Source organism: Bos mutus, chromosome X, assembly GCF_027580195.1.
Source record: "Bos mutus isolate GX-2022 chromosome X, NWIPB_WYAK_1.1, whole genome shotgun sequence".
Classification (NCBI taxonomy): domain Eukaryota; kingdom Metazoa; phylum Chordata; class Mammalia; order Artiodactyla; family Bovidae; genus Bos; species Bos mutus.
The window spans coordinates 89476473-89498402 of NC_091646.1; the positions used below are offsets into that span (position 1 = coordinate 89476473).

At 40.7% G+C, this 21930-nt stretch overlaps 1 long non-coding RNA gene and 1 pseudogene across 2 annotated transcripts in view; one reads left to right on the top strand and one right to left on the bottom strand.

Annotated features, from left to right (window-relative positions):
• LOC138986404 (uncharacterized) overlaps nt 1-2324 on the bottom strand; it is a 38356-nt gene extending 36032 nt beyond the window's left edge. For both annotated transcript variants that reach the window (XR_011463255.1, XR_011463254.1), the window contains exon 1: nt 2110-2324. This is a non-coding gene — a long non-coding RNA (uncharacterized lncRNA). The remainder of the gene's footprint in view (nt 1-2109) is intronic.
• Nucleotides 2325-15642: 13318 nt separating this feature from the next.
• Nucleotides 15643-20246, top strand: LOC138986498 (uncharacterized; annotated as a pseudogene).
• Nucleotides 20247-21930: the final 1684 nt, after the last annotated feature.

Below are 21930 nucleotides of genomic sequence, written 5' to 3' on the forward strand. Positions count from 1 at the left end.
ATGGCTGAGTAATACTCCATTGTGTATATGTACCACAGCTTTCTTATCCATTCATCTGCTGATGGACATCTAGGTTGCTTCCATGTCCTGGCTATTATAAACAGTGCTGCAATGAACATTGGGGTACATGTGTCTCTTTCCCTTCTGGTTTCCTCAGTGTGTATGCCCAGCAGTGGGATTGCTGGATCATAAGGCATTTCTATTTCCAGTTTTTTAAGGAATCTCCACTCTGTTTTCCATAGTGGCTGTACTAGTTTGCATTCCCACCAACAGTGTAAGAGAGTTTCCTTTTCTCCACACCCTCTCCAGCATTTATTGCTTGTAGACTTTTGGATCGCAGCCATTCTGACTGGCGTGAAATGGTACCTCATAGTGGTTTTGATTTGCATTTCTCTGATAATGAGTGATGTTGAGCATCTTTTCATGTGTTTGTTAGCCATCTGTATGTCTTCTTTGGAGAAATGTCTATTTAGTTCTTTGGCGCATTTTTTTGATTGGGTCATTTATTTTTCTGGAGTTGAGCTGTAGGAGTTGGAGGAATCAACCTACCTGACTTCAGGCTCTATTACAAAGCCACAGTTATCAAGACAGTATGGTACTGGCACAAAGACAGAAGTATTTATCAATGGAACAAAACAGAAAGCCCAGAGATAAATTCACGCACATATGGACACCTTATCTTTGACAAAGGAGGCAAGAATATACAATGGATTAAAGACAATCTCTTTAACAAGTGGTGCTGGGAAAACTGGTCAACCACTTGTAAAAGAATGAAACTAGAACACTTTCTAACACCATACACAAAAATAAACTCAAAATGGATTAAAGATCTCAATGTAAGCCCAGAAACTATAAAACTCCTAGAGGAGAACATAGGCAAAACACTCTCCGACATACATCACAGCAGGATCCTCTATGACCCACCTCCCAGAATATTGGAAATAAAAGCAAAAATAAACAAATGGGACCTAATTAAACTTAAAAGCTTCTGCACAACAAAGGAAACTATTAGCAAGGTGAAAAGGCAGCCTTCAGAATGGGAGAAAATAATAGCAAATGAAGCAACTGACAAAGAACTAATCTCAAAAATATACAAGCAACTCCTACAGCTCAACTCCAGAAAAATAAATGTAGCATTTTCTTTGAGAATAAGATTTAAGTGCTTGAAATTTTGAAACCCACTGATTTAACCTATTGACATTTGTCATTATTATGGCTTATGTCATCTTATTCTATATTTTCATACATTTAACACTTCTTTCTGGTTTCCTTTGCTTCTGTTTTTTGATAATAACTGACAATTGTGCTAGTGGTTATTTAAAGGTTATCTTTACAAACTATTACTCATCTATATGAGTGAGAAGTGAAATTATATCATTTGAGTCTCTTCTGTTTGAGACAAAGGATATAACACAAGCTTATATTCCTGACCCTCACTACCTGGTCCCCACAACCTTTTCAGTTTTATTAATAATATAACAAAGAATTTTAGATCTACCATCTTTTTTAATAATCATGGATCTTCTCATTTTGGAATGATTTTTGACATTTTTATTTGATTTTATAACAAGATTTTTTTTATTAATGTTACTATCCTTCTATTCTGCAGCTATGTTATGAAGACTATGTCTTCCTGTGCTCTGTTGTAAATGTCAAATAGTTTCTTGACGTTTTCCTCTGGATTCATTGGTAGATAATTATCAGAAGTCTGTTATTCTTCTGAGTCTTCTAGATACATCTCCCCCATTGTTCTATGGTATTTTTCACAGGCCTAATTGTTACTTATTCATCTTAGTCCTTGATCCTGTACCCTGTTTCCAGCTAGTGATAGAATATACTTCTCCTACTTAGAACAAAATGACAAGTCGATGTGCAAATTTAAGCAAAATTTACCTTTGTGCACCTTTGTCCCATGTGAGATGATGTGTCCTTCCTACCTGATGGCCTGGTTCTCTGAACTGATGGGTTACATGAAAAAATGATAATTCCCAGCATGCACTACAACCTGGGTTCTTTCTACAATGGCCCCATGTAAATGATGCCCTAAAAACCTATTATCTGTGTATGTACCATCCCTTCCCATACTCAGGAGAAAAGAAAGATACTCACATTTCTGGCTGATTCAAATCTTGAATCTCTGGGTGAATCTCTAGTGAGTGGAGAACAAAATACTTTTCTACCTTTTACGAAGCATTTTGTTTCCAAACCCAGCTCTTGTTGTCCTGAAATTAGTTCCAATTTCTTCAAGGTTCTGACAGTATATGATCTATCAGTTTTATTTTCCATGCTGGGAGGTTTATTTTTCCCCACAGGCCTTCATTAGTGTTTTCTGTTAGCTGTTGAGAGAGGCTTCCCTGGAGACTGTTACCCAGATGCCACTTTGAGTAACAACAACAGCCACAGCTAACATTTACTGAGAACTTACCATGTTCCATCCCACCATTTTTTCATTTAATCACCACTACAGCCCTCATTTAACCTCTCTAAGACTAATTTGCCCAAGGACATTCTGCTAAGGGCACACACTGCCATGTACATGTATTTAATATCATTTCCAAAAGAAGCAAAATCATTTGCTATGTGGGATTCAAATAAATACACCATCTTTCTCATGCTGCTTTTCTAAATTTCTTAATCTTTCTGACCCTGACTTAACCCCTCAAATGCCAGTATTTCCTTTTCCTTCCCTTGAATGTTGATATGATACATGTACTCATTAGCTAACTGTGATTAATCATTCATTTGATATACATCTCATGTCAGTCATGCCTAATAAATGGGCATTTTGTAATCAAATTTAAATTTAAAAAATTTTAATTTTTTAGCTGGAGAAATTATAGGTTTCAGGTACTTGAATGAACGTTTTACTTCTGTGTCATTTTTTTTTTAACTTTATGGAAGAAGGATCTTTTCATAAAGAATATACAAGTCATATATTTTTTCAGTATTCATGGGCTTCCCTGGTGGCTCAGATGGTAAAGAATCTGCCTGCAATGTGGGAGACCTGGGTTTGATCCCTGGGTTGGGAAGATCCCCTGGAGGAGGGCATGGCAACCCACTCCAGTATTCTTGCCTGGAGAATCCCTATCGATAGAGGAGCCTGGCAGGCTACAGTCCATGGGGTCGCAAAGAATCGGACACGACTGAGTGACTAAGCACACACATACCCTTTCAGAGATATACATGACATAAAATGTTAACAATTGTAGAGAAGCATTGTACACAAGCACCAGATTCACTAATATATATGGTCACAGGAATGTGAAGAAGGCAAAACACCTATACAAAATCATTACAAGTTGGATTTTCTGGAAAGCAGATTGGGAGTTTAACGTGCACAATGTTTTTTAGGGAGTGATCTTAGGATCAACACCCGTAGAAAGAAGGAAACAACAGCAGGATTGAATAGCAGGAGAAGCTGGGTTGTGATGCAAGGTCAACAACAGTCTAAGCTCACCCTCTTGAGCATCGTCAGAGCCTCGGGAGTTTTCCTGCATTGGGTCAAGATAGTCAGATTGTTATACTCCCTTCTCAATCAGGCATTGGAAAAAAGTCATCTGGGAAGGGAGTGGCCTCGGTGAGGCTGCAGTTTGCAGCTAAGGCAATCTCTGAAGGTGCTGACATTGAAGGCTGACTGCTGGTAACAACCTGTCCTTCACTGAAGGGTGATCTGGGCAGAGGAGCATCACAGGACCCAGCACAAGGAACTTCTCTGAAAAGGCAGGCATTTTAGAGATGACCAAATCACTTCAGAATGTTTCCAAGTACTTCAAGGCTTCCTGTAATTTTTCAGTACTTCTCAAAGTCCTAATAAAATGAAGATGGTAAATAAATCACTACTTTCCATGGGACTTTAGCTAGTAATCACTAAATACCAGAGTACTTGGGAAAGAAAAAGAATTGACTCTCAGTGAGACCATACTGGGGCTTCCCAGGTGGCACTAGTGGTAAAGAACCTGCCTGCCAGTGCAGGAGACATAAGAGACACGGGTTCGATCCTGGGTCAGGAAGATCCCCTGGAGGAAGGCAGGGAAACCCGCTCCAGTATTCTGGCCTGGAGAATCGTCATGACAGAGGAGCCTAGCAGGCTGAAGTGACTTAGCACATATGCACACACAAGTACTCTCTGGCTCAGATTTTAACATACATAATTTCATGTCACCAGCCCAACAGTGCTGTGAGTTTACAAAGGAGAAAAAGGAGACAGAAAACTTACCCACAGCTGGTCAATTGTATACTTAGAAACTAGATCACCACAAATCTCTTGATCCACTATGATGGCTCATCCTGACAAAGTAGCTGTGATGTCAGACACACCCACTCCTGGCTTTCAGGGTGTTTTGGCAAATGGTGGTAGAGCCTATGGCCAGGGAACCTGGGCCAGAGCAGATGGTCTGGATGGTGCCCAACACTGTCCCGGGAGAAAACAAGGGGCTGCTGTGCTGTCCCTGGACAAATGTATCAGGCATAGCCTTCTTGGAAACGTCCCATGAGAGAGGGTCTATTTAATGTGGCTCCTCACAAAGGTCGTCAATGATCCCCACATGTTGATGGATCTTTCATGCCTTGAAGGAACTTAAGTGACAGAACCCACCAATTAACTAATATATAATATTCCGAGAGCATGTGTGTGAACTTCTGCATTGGAGGAGACACAAAGAGATTTAAAAACAGCATGTTATAGTCAAAAAAGCACTGGCTTTCCACTTCACTCGGAATAAAATTCTTTGTCATGGCTTATAATTCTTACCCTTATTCCCCCCCTATTTCTCAGATCTTCCCCTCCCCTTTGTTCACTTTAGCCACACTGCTTTTTTTTTTCGCTATTCCACTTGCCTGGAACAAATCTTCCCCAAATCTCCGTGTAATTGACTTATTCTCTTCCTCCAGATTTCAGCTCAATTTTTTTTTTCTGTTTCAGAGAGGTTTTCTCTGATTCCCATAGCTAAAGTCATTTTCTATTTAACACTGCTTTCTTTTCTTCATGGCACTTCTCACTTTTGGAAGTTATCTTCTTTGCTCATGTACTTGTTCATCATCTGTCTCCATGGAATATGTAAACTGCGTGGGAGCCTGGACCTTCTTTATCCCCACTACTTAGAACAATGCTTGACACCTGGGGCTTCCCAGGTGGCGCTAGTAGTAAAGAACCTGGCTGCCAACGCAGGAGACAGAAGAGATGCAGATTGGATCCCTGGGTCAGAAAGATCCCCTGGAGGAGGAAATGACAACCCACTCCAGTATTCTTGCCTGGAGAATCCCCATGGAGAGAGGACCCTGGCGGGTTATGGTCCATAGGGTTGCAAAGAGATGGACACGACTGAAGCAACTGAACGTGCATGAGCATGACACATAATAAGGACTCAAATACTTACTGCATGAATAAACAGGAAACCTAGGTTCCATTTCTACTCCTATAAGTTGCATGAGATTGGGAGGATCATTTTAACCACTTTGAATGGAAGCTCATTCATCTAGAACAAGAGTTAGCACACTATGGCTCATAGACCAAATATAGCTGGTCACCTAATTCTGTAAAGAAAACTTTATTAGAATACAGACATGATCATTCATTTGTGTATCATTGCTACCTGCTTTAATGCTGTAGGAGCAGAGTTGAGTAGTTGAGACAGACACCATATGGCTCCCAAAGCTTAAAATACATACAATCAGATATTTTAAGGAAAAAGCTTGCAGACCTTTGGTGATCATAACACCTACAGCATTTTTGTAAGGAACAAATAGGAAGATGTGTGTGAAAGATTTTTATGAAATGAAAAACTGCTACTCATGTCAGGGGGTCAACTTTATTAGCTAGGGAGATGATTGTCGTGAAGACACTACAATCAGTCAGTGATTGTGTAAAGAAAGGAACTGCCTTATAAGATCCAGACTATTTCAAGCAGGCTTCAAAAAGTGTGAAATCATCCCTTTGGGCATAGGCCAGCCAGCCCTACCTGAATACTAAGGCTAGGCTTGGAGTTACAAACACCTCACCACAGTGGAAGTAGAGAGGAGACAGACACACTTGATCAAATTTCTCTACTACTCATCAATTGTGTGCCTTTATAACCTCATCAACTCTACCCAGCAGGTTCCTCATCTGTGAAACAAGGATATTAAATTAATATATACATACTACTATATGTAAAATAGATCAAAAGGACCTACTGTATACGTATCACAAGGAACTCTACTCAATACTCTGTAATCTGAAAAATAGATATATATATCTTGATATTTGGAGAAGGCAATGGCACCCCACTCCAGTACTCTTGCCTGGAAAAAGTCCATGGGGTCGCTAAGAGTCAGACACGACTGAGCGACTTCACTTTCACTTTTCACTTTCATGCACTGGAGAAGGAAATGGCAACCCACTCCAGTGTTCTTGCCTGGAGAATTCCAGGGACAGGGGAGCCTGGTGGGCTGCCGTCTCTGGGGTCGCACAGAGTCGGACACGACTGAAGTGACTTAGCAGCAGCAGCAGCATGTTGATATTGTTCTGTCACTAAGTCATATCCCACTCTGCAACTCTATGGACTGCAGCATGCCAGGCTCCTCTGTCCTCCACTGTCTCCCAGAGTTTGCTCAAATTCATATCCATTGAGTTAGTGATACTATCTTACCACCTCACCTCATTTCTGCCACCTCCTTCTTCTTTTGCCTTCAGTCTTTCCCAGCATCAGGGTCTTTTCCAATGAGTTGGCTCTTGCATCAAATGGCCAAAGTATTAGAGCTTCAGCTTTAGCAACAATCCTTCCAATGAATATTCACTGTTGATTTCCTTTGGGATTAACTAGCTTGCAGTCCAAGGTATTCTCAAGAATCTTCTCCAGCACCACAATGTGAAAGCATCAATTCTTCAGTGCTCAGCCTTCTTTATGGTTCAACTCTCACATCCATAAATAACCACTGGAAAAACTATAGCTTTGACTATATGGACTTTTGGCAGTAAAGTGCTGTCTCTGCTTTTAATATGTCTAGGTTTGTCATAGCTTTTCTTCCAAGAAGCAAACATCTTTTCATTTCATGGCTGCAGTCACTGTCCACAGTGATTTTGAAGACCAAGAAAATAAAATCTGTCACTGTGTCTATTTTTTCCCCATCTATTTGTCATGAAGTGATGGGACAAGATGCCATGATTGTAGTTTTTTTGACATTGAGTTTAAGCCAGCTTTTGCACTCTACTCTTTCACTCTCATCAAGAGGCTCTTTATTCCTCTTCATTTTCTATCATTAAAGTGGTATCATCTACATATCTGAGGCTGTGGATATTTCTCTTAGCAATCTTGATTCCAGCTTGTGACTTATCCAGCCCGGCATTTAGCATGATGCACTCTGCCTAGAAGTTAAATAAGCAGGCTGACAGTATGCAGCATCATCAATCTCTTTTCCCAGTTTTGAACCAGTCAGTTGTTCCATGTATGGTTCTAACTGTTGCTTTTTGACCTGCAAACAGGTTTCTCAGGGGATGGGTAACATGGTCTGGTACTCCCAACTCTTTAAGAATTTTCCACAGTTTGCTGTGATCCACACAGTCAGAGGCTTTAGTGTAGTCAATGAAGCAAAAGTAGATGCTTTTCTGGAATTTCCTTGCTTTCTCCATGATCCAGCAAATGTTGGCAATTTGATCTCTGGTTCCTCTACCTCTTTGAAACCCAGATTATACATCTGGAAGTTCTCAGTTCACATACTGCTGAAGCCTACCTTAAAGGATTTTGAGCACAACTTTGCTAGCATGCGAAATGAGGGCAATTATATGGTAGTTTGAACATTCTTTGGCATAGCCCTTCTTTGGGATTGGAATGAAAACTGACCTTTTCCAGTCTTGTGACTATTGCAGTTTTCCAAATTTGCTGACATATGAGTGCAGCACTTTAACAGCACCATCTTTTAGGATTTTAAATAGCTCAGCTGGAATTCCGTTAACTCCACTAGCTTTGTTCATAGTAATGCTTCCTAAGGCCCACTTGACTTCATAATCCGGATGATCAGCCTTAGGTAAGTGACCACACCATTGTGGTTATCCAGGTCATTAAGATCTGTTTTGTATAGTTCTTCCTTGCATCTATATGTATAACTAAATCACTTTGCTATATACCTGAAACTAACACAACATTGTAAATTGAATATACTCCAATATAACGTTTTCTAAAAGTACCTATTCTATAGAATTGTTGTGAAGATCAAATGAGAAAATGCATGGAAGGAGATAGCATCTAGCTTATTGTCAACATCGATGGCAATTGTTACCACCATCTTCACTGTCATCATCTAGCTACCTCTCCCACATTCTGAATTAAATCTGTGGCTAAGAAAACAAATTGGTGTACCTGTTCCTTTATACACTGGCAGGATCTACACAGGATGCCAGTGATCTCATTTTCCTCCCTGTTTCTCCTGTATTCATCTACTCTCTCCAGGGCTGCACAACTCACTTCCCAGATGACCTTTGAACCCTAATTTCATCCTAGCCTTTTCTCTTCCTTTCTCCCTACATCTAATATACTGCTAATTTTGCAGTCTATTATCTGTGCTCTGTACTCTATATTTTATGGCCCAAATCTATTTCACAGGCTCACCAGTTCCTGTCTCAACTCCTATCACAGCCTTCCAGGTGGGCACGTGACTCCAGGGAACCCCAGCTTCAGCCCACCTTCCACACAGCATCAGTGTTATTCTCTAGAATAAAATCATGCCACGTCTTTACTTTAAAAGTTCTGGGATTCCCCATGGTCTCCTTGCTGCATGAGGCCCTTCTAAACCTGCCACCTGCTTGCCTGTTCAATCTCATCTTCTTCCACTTGTTTCCTACTGACACCCTCCCCGTGTATGTTTCAATCACATGTACCTATTCGCTGCTTCCCTGGCCAACCTATAGAACGAAGAGTGAGGGAAAAATGCTTATTGTCATGAACTGCTGAGATCTAAGAAGTTGCTTTATAAAAAGCAGCATTCTCTCGGCAGAAATATGACTAATATGTGAATAGAAATTGTAAATGAATAACCAGGTATTGAGCTAAAATGTTCTTCCCCTGATATAACATCTATAGCCTAATTTCACTCCAAAATAAAGTCATGGATTTAAAAATTCACACATAAACTTATAGAGAGAGGGAAACCATATTATGTTGTCCTTGGGAAACATTTGCTAAATGTGTATCTTATACACCCACAACTTAATCACCATTAGCAGGAGCAACTTTCTTTTTTAAAATACCATAGTAAAGTTTTAAAGAATAAAAATTGTGACCAAAGAAAAACCAGAGGCAAGAAAAATGCAGATGAAATGGTACTGCATAAAAAAACCTGAGAAGGAACAAAACGGGGCCAATTTAGATTGATTGAATGATGCAGGATAAAGGAAAGGAAGCTCAGAAAGATAGATAGCCACGAGGATCTCTGGATAAGAGGTCTCCAACGGGCAGGAAGAGTGAAAAGCCGAGCAGCACCCTGGAAGTGGATCTGAGCCCAATGAGTCACCTAAGAGAGGTAAGTACTGTAGCTGGGTAAGAAGGTCTGGGTCATGGGAGAACAGTGTTCCCAAGTAGAGGTAGCCATTGAATTAATTCTCTTGGGCATTTATCTGAGAGCCTTAATGGATGCTAGAAGATCATTTTGCCCACATTAGCTACTAAGGAGACTTGACCCTTAATGAGAGGCAGCATCGGGTACATTAATCATCCTGCTAATGGCCTAACCTCTTTGATAATGTCACATAGACAGTTCTTTTCCCTGATTGGCTTTGAATTGCCCCTGCCCCGGCAATAACTGTATATTGTTTCTCTTGCCTTGTTTCTGGGAAGAAAGGAAAAGAGAGAGGGAGGGAGGAGACAGGAGGCAGCAAGAGCAAACTATAACTCACTCTTGGTAACTACTAGAGCCCATGAATGAGGCAGTGTTGGTACCTTGGGAGTTACCAGCAAAGTAAAGATGTCTCGTTTAGTTCCTAGGGCCATCTGTGCGTACTCTGAATTATCTTGATCTTCAGTCTGAATGAGAGGACTTGATATGTTTCAGAACTTGGGGTCCATATCCAATTTGTAGCAAAGACTCCTTGGATTCTTGCTGGAAAAACAGAGAGAGCAGGATAAAACCAGTTATTATTACTCATCAAAGGGAAAAAATTATTTCATCCAGCCTTTCCAGGTAATTAGCATGACATCATCTAAAAAGCCCATGGTGTGAAATGGGTACTATCATGGAGGACTGATCTCAGCTCTTTAGGTTCTTCATTTCAACATAAACTTTGAATAAATAGAAGAAAAGAAAGCAAATACGGTATTGTTTTTTATTTGGATAGTTTAAAACTTTTCATCCTGGAAATTACATCTAAGAATAATAAGATACCAGTGCCTGTTGAAAAGGTCTAATTCTGTTGAATTCGAAGTTTTCACAGGCTATAAAGTGCTAAATCCTTGGGAACAGGTTTGTATATCTGGTTTTAAAAGTCCTTTGTACCCAGAACATGTAAATAAACAAGTATATCTCCCACATCAACAGGAAATCCCCTGGGTAATTTTGGAAATGGGCATTGATGGCACTAATGGCAGCATCCTGGTTTAGCATATGTAAGTTCAGTTATGATAGAATAAGTTCAATTATGATGGGAGAAGTTCAATTACGATGGAATAAGTTCAATTATGATGGAACATGTTATAAACTTCAGTGGTCAATTTTAGAAAACATTATTTATATTAGAAAAAAATTTAATGGTAAAAATATAATAATTCAGGACTTTAAATGAAAAAAAATGCCCTAACATTCCAACAATTCCTAACATAATAGAATAAGTAAAATAAAATTGGGAAGAGAGTGAATCAGTTTCTCCTACAGGCCTTAGGCCCCCATTTTTAAAATAAAAGGCATGCACCAGAAAATTTCTAAGTTGCTTCCTGGTGGCAAAAGGTGAAGAGCTCCAAGTTTGTGTGTGAACACAGATTAAGGGGAAACCCTCCTGCCTGCAGCCAGAGCTTCTGTAATTCTGGCAGTCCACTCTTATCCCCCACCTCACTCCATTTTGCCTTAAATCATACAGCTCACCAGGAACCCTTCTACTATACCAGGACCAGTTTTCTCAACCCATTTATGGACTCTCACCAGGTTATTCCTTTCATTTGGAATGTCAACCCTACATCACTTAAATTCCTTTTTTTTTTTTCCTTCAAGGCACAGCTTGCTGTTTGCTTCTTCTGTGAAGCTTTGCCTGAATAGATCAGTTCTGGCTCTTTCATCTTTCTGAGCTATTGTTTGTCTGATATACAGTGTTATATAGTCCACTATTTACTGCGGATGTTTCATTTAGTTTAAGAGCTTGGGCTGTGGAACCAGGCTACCTAGATTCAAACCTCATCTATACCACTTATTTACCTTAAGACCTTGGGCAGTTGGTTAACCTCTATTAACCTCTTTATATCTTGGTTCCATCACTTGTAAACTGGGGATAATGTGATATATAAATCAGAAGTTCTGTATCATGGAACTATTTCTGCCAAATCATCTTAAGTAAGTCCACTGAGAATGTTTTAAGAAATGTGTTCAACATTCTACAGTGTCAACATTATATAACATTTTTTGTGGTCTATTTAAAACTGTATAGGTATACAGTATTATTTTAATACATCCATATCCATGTAAGCAATTAAAATACAAATAAATCAATAACATAGTCTCACCACCTAGAGATAATTTTTGTTTTAAATGTTGCATTTATTCTTACAGATATTCTTTCAAAAATTGTGATAGTTTTAAAATATGTCCACAAAGTCTTTAAGACTACTGCAGAAGGCAGAGCCTAATTCCCTTCCCACTGAGAGTGGGTCAGATTTAGCTTGTCTAGCTGTTAAAAAGTGGCAAATGTGGCAATGTGTGATTTCTGAAACTCGGTCATAAAAAGCATTGCATCTCTCTTGCTCTCTGCTTTTCTCCCTCTCATCCTCTCTCCCTCTCTTTTTGTCTCACCACTCTCTCTGTGGGAGCCAGCTGCCATATGGGGACATTCAAGCACCACAATAAAGTGGCACATATGGCGAAGAACTGAGGCCTCCTGCCAGTAGCTACATGAGTGCTCCATCTTGGAAGCAGATCCTCCATCCCCAGTCAAGTCTTCAGAGACTGCAGCCCTAGCCAACGTTGTGACTCCAATAACATGAGCAACCCTGAGCTGGAACCACCCAGTCAAGCCATTCCCAAATTCCAGACACACAGAAACTATGAGATTATGTTGTTTTAAGCCACTAAGTTTTGGGGTAATTTGTTGAGCAGCAATAAATAACAAATACACACACACACACACACTGTGTTCTCCTGCCTCACAGAATTAATCACATACTGTATATATAGAAATCACGTGTTTACTGATCTTTCAACCCCTACAGTAAAAACTGCTTGGGAAAAGGGAATGTTTAGTTCTTAGTTGTTATATCCAGTACCTAGCACACCGCCTGCCATATTGTAAAGTTCAGAGCTTCTTTGATGAATAAATGAGAGTGTGACTAATGCAGAAATAGAAGAAAAAGTGGAACCATTGTTGAAAGATGTGGCCATGAAAGAAGGGAAGTAGTAGGATCATACTGAGTTAGAAGATTAAAGTCAAATGAAGGAGGACTGGTTCAAAACCTGATCCTGAGACTGTCTAAGCTGAAACTAAGGATGGACCCAACATCAGGCTTTGAATTCGGTTATAGAGATAAAATCAGCATCTGTCTCAGCCCTTGGAAGGCAAAAAATAAATAAATAAAACATATAATTTCTGGTATCTTTTTATTTACACTAATCAAAAGTCATATGAGAGTATATAGATTACCCTGATATTTAATCAACATAACACTTATGAATGAATGAGACATATAATTCTGATTTATTGTCATTATCAGAATGTTCACATTCAAATTCTAGATGTATTTGGAGAGAAGTATTCTAGATATAACTTGGAGTAAAAAAAAAATTCATGGGCTTTACATATTGAAATTCTTTCAAACTGTTGAAGCATAAATGTATATTGATCTTCGCAAAACTTAAATGCTACTACAATTAATGATGTGAAAGCTGTCAATTTTATATTCAAAGACAATTATTAAGTATTTTTAAATAGTTAAATAAGTAGGGACATAGATTGACAGTTTATACCATATTAAGTATGAGTATTCATTGATAAATTAATGAAGAAGATTAATTCCTCTCTAAAGCAGCAAGCATTTCATACAGACTTAAATAGAAGGCCAAATAACAGAGATTAAACTATATTATAAGTCTATGCTTTCAGGGATTGATTTCAGTGCTATCATTTATACTATTAAACTAGGTAACACAACTATTTCTGAACAGTTAAGAAAGCAACTTTCTCAAGCAATGCACAGAGCTTTTTTGAAGGTGACTGCTTCAACCGAAGTGTATCACCATGACCAATGTTCAAGTCCAACAGACAAGGAATAGATATCCTTAGACTTTTCTGGTTACTGGTAGAGAGAAGCACATTCTAAGTTGCTTCAGTGGTGTCCCACTCTTTGTGACTGCATGGACTGTAGCCCACCAGGCTCCTCTGTCCATGGGATTCTCCAGGCAAGAATACCGGAGTTGGGTTGCCATTTCCTACTCCAGGGGATCTTCCCAAACCATGGATCGAACCCACATCTTGAGAGTCAATTCCTAGGCAGGTTGATAAGAAGTCTGGGGGTCCCCGAGGAGAGAGGGGTCTGGGGTTCTCAACGAAGAGATAGGGGTCTGGAATTCTCAAGGAGGAGGAAAGGACAAACGTTTTGTTTGTTTTGTTTTTTTCTCTACATTCCTTAGTCTTAGTCACATGTTGGTTTTTTTTTTTTTTTCTTTAAGCCTGGAACTGATGATTACACAACAAACAACTCAGTTTAAACTTTGTTCAATTCAATTCAATTCAGTCACTCAGTCGTGTCGGACTCTTAAACTCTGTACTAGGCATTATATAACAACAATGTATCCTGCTTGAGGACAGTTTCTCCTTCCTGAAAACCTTCTGACTAATCCTGATATCTTAGAATGTATGCTATTGGAGTGGGTCTGGTAGGCTCTTTTTATTGTTAAATTCTAATCCTCTTATCCTAAAATGTAGATTGTGGGAGTGGGTCTAGTAAAATGTTTACAACTTTGAGACATTCTTTTTATTTGTAATAGCTAATTTAAAAAGTATACAATTCCCTTGCTAAAGACTAGTAAGGGGGCACTCTCTGTACCCCTTCTGATGTTTATGTCAGAAGCTTTCTCTGTACCTTTTTATACTTTAATAAAAACTCTGCTATATAAAAGCCCTTGAGTGATCAAGCCTGGTCCCTGGTCCCAAAGTTAAATATTCTTCTTCTTTGGAGATCATTAATCCGACACCATTCACCATAAGCTATCATCTTGGAGGCTCGTCCAGGATCTTCAGGACAAAGTAAGAACACTCAGAGCTCTAGCCACTCTGCTTTCTCAGTATACACATTTTCTGCTTTACTTTACTAACTCTTCGGTGTGCTTATGTGAATGAATGACACACTCTGCATGAAGCAAGTGATGAGCCCTGCTCTGTGATTTCACTGTGCCTTGTAATGACTGAAGGCAGCCCTAAAAAGGGGAGCCTTGTCCAGGGTTTATACCAACCAACCAATGGCAAGAGACTCCCAAGTTCCCTGTGAAGGGAGCGACCAGACATGGGCAAAGCATTTGGGCCAAACTTTCCTTTCTCAGTCAGTTTTTCCTGGTCTCTTTGACCATTTCAAAATTGTGTGGGAAATTAGAACTACCAACTTAATCTGTCAAATCATAGACTTTCAATGGACTTGTGATTCATGCCATTACTGTATACTTTTACTTAGATGCCAAGCTTGATAGTCATAGGAACCCAGACTTGCTAGCGAACATGAGGTTTCTAAGAACATAGGTTCAGAATCCCAGCTTGGGAGTACGGTGGGCTTCTTCCACTGTACTAGCTCTTAGTGGACTAGATACAGCTCTCCAGTGGTTTACTGACGTGGCAATGATTCATTGCTTCTACTGCAGTCAGGACTGTACTCAGGAACGTGAACGGGGACACATAAGATGGGTGCTTCCTCTAGTAGTACTAGCTTACTAGCTTGGGAAACATTCTGGGAAACTACTCTGGCAAATCAAACAAAGGTCGTGGTGGTATGGAACTAGAAATCAATTGAGGATGCCATCAGGTCTACCCCTGGTGCATCTCCACCCTGCCTCATTGGTAGAACCAGGAGGGACGGGTAAGGTGCCTGGGTGGGTAAGGGACAGACTAAGGAAGGGAAGCTTCAGTGGAAAGTCTGTCTACACCCCCATGTAGAGCAGGGAGGGACGCCTCCAATGGAAGGAAGCAAAGGCCCTGGTCACCGCTTTTTTCTCTCTTACAAAGGGGAGGTACTCAAAGTTACAGACTCACACCCTTGGATTGTGTCCTGAAAAACTGGGATAAGTTTGACCCCCAGAGTTTAAAGAAGACATGCCTGACTTTCTTTGGCAAATCTTCATGGCCACAATATACACTGGAGGGTGGCAGGCAGACAATGGCTGGTTGAAGGGTCTCTTAATTACGATACTGTTTTACAACTAGACTGGTTCTGTAGAAGACAAGGCAAATGGGTAGAAGTGCCATATGTGTTACTCTTTTTCTCTCTGAGAGATATGCCAGACTTATGTCCTAAGGGTACAGATTTGGGTGTAAAGCCTTCAGCTCCCTCCTGTCCTCTTACTCTGCCTTTGCCTCTGTATCTTGGGCTCACAACTGAGCAAGATGAGGGTCAAGGAATCCCTCCAGGAAGAGTTGCCTCAGTATCGATAGAAGTTCAAACAACCCCAGTTCCAAGGCAGCTTCAGACTAACTTGGTTTCAATAGGAACTCAGACAGTCAAAGTAGAGGAGGCACAGAAAACCAAAACTAAGGATGAGACAGAGGACAAGAAAGAGGATGAAGATGATAAAAAGCAGCTTTCACTAATCTATCCCTGGGAATGTATGCAAAGCGTAGCTAGAGGGGTGAGGAGCAGCCACATAACTTACTGCCTCTTGAGGAAGCCCCCACTGGGAAAAATAACCAGTCCATAAGCTGTTTTCTTATCCAGAGGTACAACAGATAAAGAGAGATCTTGGAGACTATCTAGAGGATCCAGAAAAGTACATAGAAGCCTTTAAGGGACTAATTTTACTTTATGAGCTTACTTGGAGAGATGTAATGTATGTCTTGGGGGAGATGCTGACTCCTGACTTGAGAGTTCAAGTTTTGAGGGGAGCTACTGCTTTGGAGATGAATGGCTTGAGCGTGAGGCAAGGAGGAAAGAGGGGACATGAAATAGCTCTCTTCCCTATGGGGAGACAAGAAGTTCCCATAGCAGAGACAGACTGGGACTATAACATGGCTAAAAGAGGGTGGGATCAGAACCACTTTGCCAGATGTATTCTTGTAGACCCAAGTGAACATGCTAAGACTTTAAACTATGTTAGGTTGACTGACATGGAACAGGGAGAGAAGGAAACTCCTGATAAACTCCTAGTAAATTCCTAGATAGACTACAGGAGGCTCTCTGCAAGTTTACTGAGTTGATCTTAAAAGTGCAGAGGAGAAATGATCCTAAAAGATAAATTTCTCACTCAGTCAGCTCCAGATATCTTCTGTAAGTTCCAAAAACAGGCGTTAGGACTGGATCAGTCTTTAGAAAAACTGCTTCAGCTGGCTCAGACAGTATATTACAGTAGAGAATATGAGGAGGAAAATAGGAGGCAAAAAAAAAAAAGACCAGGGAAAGACTGAAGCCCCAACAATGGCTGTTAGATCCTCTCTGAAGCAGCCTGAGGAAAAATGCCCAGAGGAACCCAGGTGAAAAGGGATGGGCTTGCTATTACTGTGGAAAAGAGAGGCATCTCAAGCAAAGTTGCTCTCAGGAACCTAAGCTGCCCCTGGCTCCCTGTCCAGTCTATAAAGGACCACCCTGGAGGAGAGACTGCCCCCAGAGGTGTCAGCCCCAGGGGTCAGGCTCTCGGGACAATCAGAACTGAACGTGCCTGGGGGTCCCCACACAAGCTCCCATCATAATAACACCTGAGGAACCCCGGGTATTAATAACTGGGCGGGGGGGGGGGCGCCAATCAGTCGATTTTCTTTTGGACACTGGGGCAACTTTCTCTGTGCTCACTGAAGCCCCTGGTCCACTTTCCTCTTGATCCACTACTGTAATGGGACCATTAGGACCAGCCAAATGCTATTATTTCAGTCATCCTTTAAGCTGCAGCTGGGACTCTGTGCTATTTTCTCAGGAGTTTCTGATCATGCTGGAGTCTCCCTCACCCCTTCTGGGGAGGGATATACTGAGCAAGATCCAGGCCTCTGTTTTCATGAACGTGGAACCTGCTCTTTCTTTCCAATTAATTGAACAAAATGTAAATCTTAAATTGTGGACTAATGGAAAAATGGTGGATTGAGCACAAAATGCTGTTCCGGTCATTATCAAATTCAAAGACCCTCACCTATTTACACATTTAAAGCAGTACCCACTAAAGCCCAAGGTTAAGGAAAGGTTAAAACCCATCATTGAGCATTTAAAGGAGCAGGGGCTATTAATTCCATGTAATAGTCCATGCAACACTCCTATTTTGGGTGTGAAAAAGTCAAATGATAAATGGAAACTAGTTCAAGATTTATGAATAATAAATGAGGCTGTGGTTCCTTTTACTCATATGCCAAAAACAAATGGATTTTCTTGCTTGCAGGTCTGGGTAGACACTTTTACTGGATGGATTGAGGCCTTTCCCTGCTGTAGAGGACAGGCTAAGGAAGTTATAAAATTTTTAATCCATGGAATTATTGCCAGGTTTGGGCTGCCATGGAGCCTCCAGAGTGACAATGGCTCTGCCTTTAAAGCTGCTGTAACTCAAGAGGTGTCAAAAGCTCCAGGAATAAATATCACTTATACTGTTCCTGGAGACCCCAATCTTCAGGGAAGATAGAAAAGGCTAATGACATTATTAAGAGATATCTGCATAAATTAACTCAAGAGACTCAGGATAATTGGCTTAAAGTTCTACCCATAGCTTTAATGAGGGCTCGGACTGCCCCTAAAAAGCAAGGACTGTCCCCCTTTGAAAGTATCTATGGAAGACCTTTTTTATGCACAGACATTGTTATAGACCCTGAAGCCTTAGCGTTAACTAACTATACGACTCAGCTTTCAGCCTTTCAAGAGATGTTATGGAAACTCCGGGAGGTGACTCCTGACCCAGCCTCTGAGTCAAACAAGCCACTGTTTAACCAGGCACCGAGGTCCTGATAAAGACTTTGACATCTGGAGGCCAATCTCTCAAGCCCCTCTGGGAAGGCCCTTACCAGGTTATTCTTTCTTCTCCCACAGCTGTCAAGGTACCAGGAACTGATTCTTGAGTGCACCACACTCGAGTTAAAAAGTGGCACCCTGACCAAAACTAAACAATGTTGTTTTATGTCTTTATCCTCTATGCTTTCACCTTTTACTTTTCAGATGGGCCTGATAATCTATGTGGGCCTACTCCTGCTGACTCCAAAAGTCCTGAGTCTGCCGTTTGACCCTCAAGACAATGCCTTCCTGTCCTGGGTTCATTCTTACACTGCATTCCACAGTCTAATTTCTGGGTCTGCAGAGCACTCCCCTCTTCATCGGTTGAAGGTTTCCCATGGTGGGTTTCTTCATTTCAAGGAAAAGACTTTCTTCAACTCTGAATATCTTCACCAACAACAATCACGTGTGATGCCTTTCTTTAATCCGATGATATTTGGCAATCCTAAAATGGACTAGTGTAACACTTTGTACCTTAACTATGGACATAATGTGACTTTCGACTTTGGTTATACATTATCTTGGTTTAATGACTATTTTGCTGCTCATAAGAAGTTCAGGTCCTCCCTTTTGCCTGGCCAGGCACTCATTGGGACTGGACCCTCAGTCACGCTGCTTTGCGCCTAGTGGGACCTACTGGATATGTGGCTCTTATGTATGGGCATGGCTTCCCCCTGGTTAGATAGGGAGATGCACCCTGCTGCTGCTGCTAAGTCACATCAGTCATGTCCAACTCTGTGCGACCCCATAGACGACAGCCCACCAGGCTCCCGTCCCTGGGATTCTCCAGGCCAGAATACTGGAGTGGGTTGCCATTTCCTTCTCCAGTGCATGAAAGTGAAAAGTGAAAGTGAAGTCGCTCAGTCGTGTCAACTCTTCACGACCCCACAGACTGTAACCTACCAGGCTCCTCCATCAATGGGATTTTCCAGGCAAGAGTACTGGAGTGGGGTGCCATTGGCTTCTCTGGAGATGCACCCTAGGTTTACCTTTTACTCACAGCTTCATATTTTCAGAGCTTTCAGAGAAACCTGCTAATCTGCCACCTTAAAACTCACTGGGTAAGGTCTGTATTTCACTGTTATGATTATCTGGCTGCAATATTCATTCCCTCTCTGGGAACTACAAATGTTATGCTATGAGTTGATGCTCTAACTTTACTCAACAGGCTTTACAAGATTCTCAAAAAGCTATTTCAGCCCTTGCTGCTGCTGCTGCTGCTGCTGCTAAGTCACTTCAGTCGTGTCCGACTCTGTGCGACCCCGTAGACGGCAGCCCACCAGGCTCCCCCGTCCCTGGGATTCTCCAGGCAAGAGTACTGGAGTGGGTTGCCATTTCCTTCTCCAATGCATGAAAGTGAAAAGTGAAAGTGAAGTCACTCGGTCGTGTCCGACTCTTCGAGACCCCATGGACTGCAGCCTACCAGGCTCCTCCATCCATGGGATTTTCCAGGCAAGAGTACTGGAGTGGGGTGCCATTGCCTTCTCCGTTTCAGCCCTTAATGCCAAACAAATACAAATTAGAAGGGTGGTTTTATGACAGATTGGCCTTAGATATTCTAACAGCCATACAAGGAGGAACTTGTGTTATTATTCATACCCAGTGTTGTACATATATACCATATATGAGTACTAATGTTACTCACTTTATTAAACACATGAACAGGCTATGGATTCTCCTGAAGCCTCAGTCACCTCACTTTGGGAAATGTTAACTAGCTCCCCTTGATGGAAACCTATCTTAAATGTAATAACTCTAATTGTTCTGTTTTTACTATTTGCTCCCTGCATCTGTAACTGTGTAACTGGATTTGTTTCTAACCATTTGAAAGCTTTTAAGTCACAAATAGCTGTCCAGGCTCCTAAGAGTCCCACAGACTCCTCCAACTATTATTTGGGGCACATGGATCAGAGATCCTCAATATGAGGGTTAGGAGAATATGTTGCCTCAGCAATTTAGGGATGACGCCCTTCAACAGCAGGAAGTAGTTATGGAATGAAAATGATGCCCCTTTCCCTTGGCAACATAATTCTCCTAAAAGAAAAAGGGGGAATGAGAGAGTCAGTTACTAGGCAGGTTGATAAGAAATCCGGAGGTCCCCGAGGAGAGAGAGGTCTGGAATTCTCAAGGAGGAGGAAAGGACAACTGTTTTGTTTTTTTTATTTCTCTGCATTCCTTAGTCTTAGTCACATGAAACTTTTTTTTTTCTTTAAGCCTGGAACTGATGATTATACAATAAACAACTCAGTTTAAACTCTGTACTAGGGATTATACAACAACAGTGTATCCTGCTTGAGGAGTTTCTCCTTCCTGAAAACCTTCTGACTAATTCTGATATCTTAGAATGTATGCTATTGGAGTGGGTCTGATAGGATTTTCCTATTGTTAAGTTTTAATCCTGTTGTCCTAAAGTGCAAGTTGTGGGAGTGAGTCTGGTAAAATTTTTACAACCTTGAGACATTTTTTTGACTTGTAATAGCTAATTTTAAAAAGTATAATTCCCTTGCTAAAGACTAGTGAGGGGGGCACTCTCCATTTCCCTTCTGATGTCTATGTCAGAAGCTTTCTCTGTCCATTTTTATACTTTAATAAAACTCTGCTATACAAAAGCTCTTGAGTGATCAAGCCTGGTCCCTGGTCCCAAAGTTAAATCTTCTTCAGAGATCACAAATCCAACACTGTTCACCGTAAGCTCTCAGTCTCTTACATCTCCTGCATTGGCAGGCAGGTTTTTTACCACTAGTGCTACCTAGGAAGCCCCAGTAGAGAGAAGGGAAGGCTTAATAATATGGTGGCAGCCTTGGCCCCAGTAGAATCCTATGCTGACAGAACAAGCCTCAAAATATCTTGCTCAACCACCAACCTCATTTGAAAATTAGCATCCATTTGGTTTCATAAATGTGTATTATAGTGACCACACAATCAATCCAGCAGCTGATAGTACCAGAGAAAACATTGTCATGATCTTAAACATGATTCTGATTTATAATGTCAATCTTGTAAAAGTTCACTCTTAGATTATTCATAAAAAATATTTTGGTACATTTTCTTAGAGCTACCATATGACCCTGCAATCCCACTCCTGGCCATATATTGGGAGACAAACATGGCCTAAAAGGGTACATGTACCCAAATGTTCATTGCAGCACTGTTTACAATTGCCAAGACTTGGAAGCAATCTAAATGTCCATCAACAGAGGAATGGATAAAGAAGATATGGTACATATATACAATGGAATATTACTCAGCCATTAAAAACAAAATAATGTCACTTGCAACAACACTGGTGGATCTAGAGATTGTCATACTGAGTGAAGCAAGTCAGAGAGAGAAGTAGAAACATTGTATGACATCCCTTATGTGTGGAATCTAAATACGTGATACAAATTAACTTATTTACTAAACAGAAACAGACTCACAGACTTAAAGAATAAACTTATGGTTGCTGGGAGGAAGAATAAGAGGGAAGGGATAGTTAGGGAGTTTTGGTTGGACATGTACACACTGCTGTATTCATGTTGATGTCTGGTAGAAACCAACACAATACTCTTAAACAATTATCCTTCAATTAAAAATAAACAAATTAAAAAAATAAAATGGATAACCAACA